The 6,372-nt window shown below is 35.9% G+C and overlaps 1 long non-coding RNA gene across 1 annotated transcript; it reads right to left on the minus strand.

The window, feature by feature from the left end:
- Positions 1-4,002: 4,002 nt before the first annotated feature.
- On the minus strand, positions 4,003-5,678 carry LOC129718307 (uncharacterized). The gene is made up of 3 exons (XR_008726852.1): positions 5,558-5,678; positions 5,440-5,497; positions 4,003-4,268 (listed from the first exon to the last, which is right to left on the minus strand). It is a non-coding gene; the product is annotated as an uncharacterized LOC129718307 (long non-coding RNA).
- Positions 5,679-6,372: the final 694 nt, after the last annotated feature.

Consider the following 6,372-nt stretch of genomic DNA (forward strand, 5'->3'; position numbering starts at 1 on the left):
TTAAGGACGGGGTCCTTCAAGAAACACGGTCCATGTCATCATAATTCATCCTTCAAGATCTGACTTGCCATTATTTCCCTGGAGATGTAATCAACAGGGTCCTGCTCCGTGGATACGTGCCGCATTACCCTTCGGCAGTCGCTGAAAAAAAGCAATGTAGGCTGTACTGTCGACTCTGAACGACTTCCCGTGGCACAGTGAGAGCTTTTAGTTGATTGAACTCCGAGCGATCAGTCCACCTTGCGACGTACTGTTCAGTTAGGTCTTTACCCAATTCAAATAATTTACCCACAATGTTTGAACGAAAATTTTAGCTTTAACAACCACAATGGCCGAAAAATTAAGATTTGCAGCCAAAACTATTTTTTGGTGTCAAACTGTTGGTTTTCTACTGTAGATGATTTTATCATATGAGAAAAATGTTTTAACGACAATGGGATGTCTATAATCTACGTAAACCAAGGTAAATCTTATATTTTTCCGAAAAACAGAAATAACTCATCAGTGTAAACAAATTAATAATTGGGTATACTAACTGTACGTTTCCTCAATGTGGTGATAAGTACCCAAAAAACCAAAACTTACAAAAAAATTAAAAGTTTTTAAACATCTCTTTCTACAAAAACGCAAATATTCCGCTAACTTTTTATGATTGTTGGAGGGCACAAGGGGGACTTTCAGGCGCTCTATCAGTAACTGTGCTTACACGTGCTCAATTTTGATGTTTTCGATGGTCAAAATTATGAAAATTCTACATACTTTCTATGTGGCCTACTTTGTGGGGTTAAAATCCATTTCTCTTCAAGTTTTAGGAAACTAATATAACAAGCTCAGAATTGCATGCAAACATACCATAACAGTTTCAATAGGATTTTTATATTCCAACATATTCGATTCATTTTCTGAACCTAGATTCGCCATGCAACATCTTCTTGGCGTAGGCTGTGACGAAATAGCGAGGTATGTGGTAGTTGAAACATCGGCAGGATCCATCGTACACCACTTGTGTCCTCGTTGTGTTTTCAAGACGGTGAATAGCATGGTGAGGTAGAATAAAATGCAGGCTGTGCGCCAGAGCCGACGTAGTGCGGTTGTATTGAAATCGCCGAACATTGGTAATAGTTTCTCATGAATTCTTATGCTCATCATAAGTGTAGGCTTTGTGTATGTCGATAGACCTTTCTAATAGCGTTCGAGTTACTTGTCGAAACTGTCATTAGCGCGTATGTGACTTGTCTAGAATACTCAAGAATCAGAACCTTAATTTGCTACCTTCCTGCAAACAATGTTTCTCAGCATGGTCTTTCGGATTAGCTGATACCAAGTAGCCAGCAAGATTTGCGGTTGTTAAAAGCGAATAGAACAGTTCAGCACCAATGATGATGTCGATCTTATAGCTGATGTTGAACTGGGGATTAAAGAGTGTGAGATTGCGAGAGTTTTCTCATCGAGTAACGTTACCCAAGGAACAATTTGGAAGCCGTTATGAAAGCAAATGTGGAATAAAAGCAGTGTAGAAGCAACCGGTGCTGAATAAACAACACGCTGAATTATTCGTTGTACAAACGTTGCAACATTCATTGTTCATGTGCTTATTCAACAGTGGAATTCCAGCTTAACAGAACTTGTTCAAACGTTTGCAAAAGATTACCAGCAACACTTATAATTTTTTTTTTTTTATTCTCGCTTATTTTCCGTCGGTCTATTTCCGCCACTGTTGTGGCCAATTACCGACGCCCAGGGAGGCGACTCCACACCCAGGTCCCTAACTCACGACCCGTTTATTAACGGACCGGCGCCAACGGCTTTACTTCCTCATGCGATGGAAGGCGTGATCCCAGAGATTTTTCGCCTCAGAAAATCTCCCGGTGTCGGCTAGGATTGAATCTAGACCAGTTGGGTTGGTTGTGAGTGGATCACGCCACCCCACAACCATCGACACCTATGTCGGCGGTGGGATTCGAACCCAGGCGTCGAGCGTGGTTGGCGGAGACGTTACCAACCACACTAGGCCCCCGCTCAACACTTATAAATATATGCTGCGTTGAAGCACTTTAAAGGTTTCCATTCATCAGTGGGGATCTCGCTTAATAAAAGCTTTTTGAACGTTTCAAACGGCAATCCGGCAGCTGTTATTCTGTATGTGTTGTTCAAATGCCGCATACATGCGTTTGAAGTCTCCCAAGGAGCCCGTCGTATAATTGGTTTATTGCAGTATAAAGGTTTTTCAACCACTGTGAAAGTCAGCAACTTATCTGCTTTCAAATCAAAGTCAGTGGTGCCCCGAAAAATGTTTTTATTCCCGGAAATCTGGTTTTCCGGCGATTTGATCAAAAACAGAGGATTTCTATGAATAGTTGAACAGCATCCCACAATTATTGTTTCAAAGTTCATAAAATTACTTCTACAGAATTCTCATGGTTTCGGGTGGTTTTGGGGCCATCATATAATCTAAAAGCTAAAGAAAACTCCTGCTGAAGTATTTTCATGTAGTTTGATTCACATATGTAAATGTTTTTTCTACTTCTTTGGCCGCTAAGAGCCTCAGGGAAATCTGTCCCGAAATTTCCTTTTGAGGACTAATCCTTAAATCACCTCGAAAACGTAAAAAACGGCCCGCTGAAGTATATTTATGAATTTGATACCCATTACATTAAACTGTTTCTATGCTCATTAGAAGCCAGTGGAATCTTTTTCCAAAGGACCATTTTGGAGGCATATTACCAAAAACGTCCGAAACTGTGAAAATTACCTGTTATATGAACTTTCAGATGCTGATTAGAAAGCAAATACATAAGTTGCTGAGTCTTTAGGCGCTTAAGCTGTGAAATTAAAAATTGCAAAAGTTACAATCAAAAATTTTAATTTACTTTGGCGCCGCCGAGTACACAAAGGGTAAAAAATTCAAGTCACCCCGTGTAAAAACTGTGTAATGTGTGAAAAATAATACACTGGGGTCTTTTTTTACGCGGCTTATTTTTATGCGGTTTTTTTATACGCGACTTTTTTTACGCGATTTTTTACAATAACGCGGATTATTTTAACGCGGTTTTTTGAAATAACGCGGATTATTTTAACGCGATTTGGAAGATTATTTTTACGCGGTATTAAATATGTTTAGTATAAGTAAATCCAATAAATTATTAATCTAAATAATGCATATTTTGATTATATATTTGCTGTTATTATCAAAAAATAGGCAATTTTCGTTGATTCGAGAAGAAGGAACAAAACTACATTAATAATTGTATTACGATACGAGTCAGGGTCGTTGCGATTAGCTTCCGATAAAGCAACGAAAGCTTAAACATGTGGCAAAATTATTATAAAAAAGTTATTGTCATGTTTTTCATTGAATTTTCATTTTGGAAGCACTATAAACTCATTTTGTGTGTTTCGTTACTATTTTTATATTATTTTTCAAGTTTATATTTCCTTACGTGCCATTATTTTTAATCGGATCTTATTATTGAATGGAGTTATTTTACGCGATTTTTTAAAATAACGCGTTTTTTTATACGCGGATTTTTTCAACGCGGTACAACCAACCGCGTAAAAAAAGACCCCAGTGTATAATCAAAAACTGCCTTTTTACGAGCTCTGAGATATCACTAAGTTTTTCGTTTAAAATAAATGTGTGTACCCGCGTGCGTGTGTGATTCATCTGAATAGTTTACAAGGTGGGATAATTCACATCAAAGCATAATTAGTAATAATAAAAAAAACACAAATTTAGTTTAGTTAGCCTGCTGTTCATCGAAATTCCCTCAACGTTTGTTTACCTTTGAAATGACATCCCAATTCCCAGTTAGCGAACAGAAGTGTACACTACAATGAATTCTATCAGAACAATCTTCCGGTGTTTCGTAACTGATTGCATAATTACTTGAATTAAGCCAGAATAATTTTCGTTTATAATACAAAAGATATTAAAATTCAATACTGAGTACTAAGCGCCCCATTAGAAAGCAACAAGACTGATAAAAAATTTGAGAATGTGCGATGAAAATGTGCATTTTATTGAATATATTCCATTTTCGTATATTTGCAGGAATACATGGTGTTAAAACTTTTTAAATGCAGATTAACAGATTGCATATTAAGATTAGTGTAGAATAAATAATTATTAAATTTAACTTAAAATTATGCAAAAACGTAACCTAATATTCAATCGCCAACACCATTACTCTCCTCTCCTGTGTCGTTTTCTTGTAGCAAAGCTGTTCCGTCCACTCCTCTCGTATCATCAATAATTATTCCTCCAGCAACTAAAAAACAGATATTTTAATCAAAAAATACTTGTTTTCAAAGAGCAAATTGTAAAAGAAAATGTATACAGGCATAGTGTACTCAACATATGAGCTGTTTATATTTTCGCATTGACTGAAACTCTAAACTTCGTTTGGAGAATATACTTTTAATTTACAAAAAAAATTTCAGACTAGCAATGCTTTATGCTGTACCAATCTGGTCAAGTTGTTGTTCAACAAGGAAAAAACACTTTGAAGGATTCAGAAAAAAATACTTAAAAAGATTTTAAAGCCCCTTTCTTGGTTTGGTTCACTCGAACTATAAAGACTAACTGGTGTCGGAGCATTAGAAGCTATGTCAATAAAATTATTATCAACTTTTGATAAACATCGTTCAAATACTCACTTGCTGCGATAAGCTTTCTTTGTATTCAAAAAGTTAGCAGATGAATTATTAGATTATATTTCTTTCCCTTACAAGTTGGTATAAATCCCTTCAATTGCGAAAGCAAATAAATGCTAACAATTATAGTCTCACATTTCTAATGGTGTGTTTTGTGATTAGCCGCACAAAATAATTAGTAACTGATAGTTTAGGCACAGACTGTCTGTGGTTTAGGTACTATAAAATACTTGAGTTACAAGTTGAAAATCAAACGTTTTTAACACTCTTATCATTGCATACAAAGTATCCCTTTTACGATCTAATTGATGCGATATCCCTAAATAAGGGAACATCATATATTCAACTGATTAAGAAGCCATCCACATACCATTTTGATAGCGGGGGGGAGGGTATGTGTAATATCCACGGTCCAAACAAATTTTTTAAAATTTATATGAGCAGTTGTCCACGGGGGGAGGGGTTGAAAATCTTTCAAAATCTGTCCACGTGGTATGTGGATGGCCCCTAAACCAATTTGCGTTCGATCGAAAACACGATACGAATCATTCAAAACAAAAAAAAATGTAAATAAAAATATAAATAATTGATAAGCCATCATCACCATCCCAAATAATTATTGGTATGGAAAAATAATGTTTACACCAATATTATTCACAAACACTCGAAATAATAATGTACCCGAACAAGCCCTCGGAGGTTAAAGATAGGAATAGTACGAAAGTGTGTCGTTGTTGGGCATCAACATAACATGACAAAACGATTGAATTCATTTTTTTATCTCACCTGTTCATCGCGGTCAAATGCCTCATCTCCACTTGGGTGTATAATTTCTATGAAGCTCCTAAAAACGAAAATGTAAGAGTATTCAAATATCATACAATATATTGTGGTATCTACTTACCGTTGTTTTCTGGCAAATGATCTAAACCTAATTTGTGAATTGAAGTAGCTGCCTTGCCCGGCAATTCATTGATGCGGAACCACAATTACCGCTAGCTTCGACGGTTTATACCACACTCCTTTAATTGAAATACGTTTACTACAGTTAGTGACTTGTAAATTTTAAGATCATATTAATTATTTCCTTGCTTCACGGAAATTGCATTGAATATTTGGAGAAAACTTAATCAAAATCGGTAAACAACAATACAGACTGAAGCCGCGGAGACTGAAGACTGAACGGATACTGACAGTGACATAATAATGATCAGGGATGCCAGAAGATTTGAACTGAACAGCAGCAACAATTTTATGCGCAATTCTCAGAATATACAAGAAGCCTATTTGTCATAGAAATATGGGAAATATATGGTAGATTTATACAACATAGAAAAGATCAATTCAGGCTGGTCGATTGAATTGGCCGATCGATTTATCACAAAAGAATAGATTGATTCAGTAAATGACTTTTTCCTGAATGTTCCCCAATGCTATAAACTTTAATTACCTAATAACTGTTAGATGTTGCTTTTTATCGAGCTGCATTTGTTTGAAAATTAAAACAGCATAAAAAAATAAAAAATAAATAAAAATATTTATGAAAAGTATGAACGGAGCAATACATTTTACAGAAACGTTAGAAATAAATTCGATGAGTAAAAACAATTTCTATAAACAGCAGTTAAGGGAGAAAATACCAATGCCGGCGTGCGGTATGACAGTTGCTTACATCCGCACACGCACTTAAAACCAAGATTTGCAGACTATTCTGTCGAT

This window comes from Wyeomyia smithii, chromosome 1 (assembly GCF_029784165.1).
Source record: "Wyeomyia smithii strain HCP4-BCI-WySm-NY-G18 chromosome 1, ASM2978416v1, whole genome shotgun sequence".
In the NCBI taxonomy this organism is placed as follows: Eukaryota; Metazoa; Arthropoda; class Insecta; order Diptera; family Culicidae; genus Wyeomyia; species Wyeomyia smithii.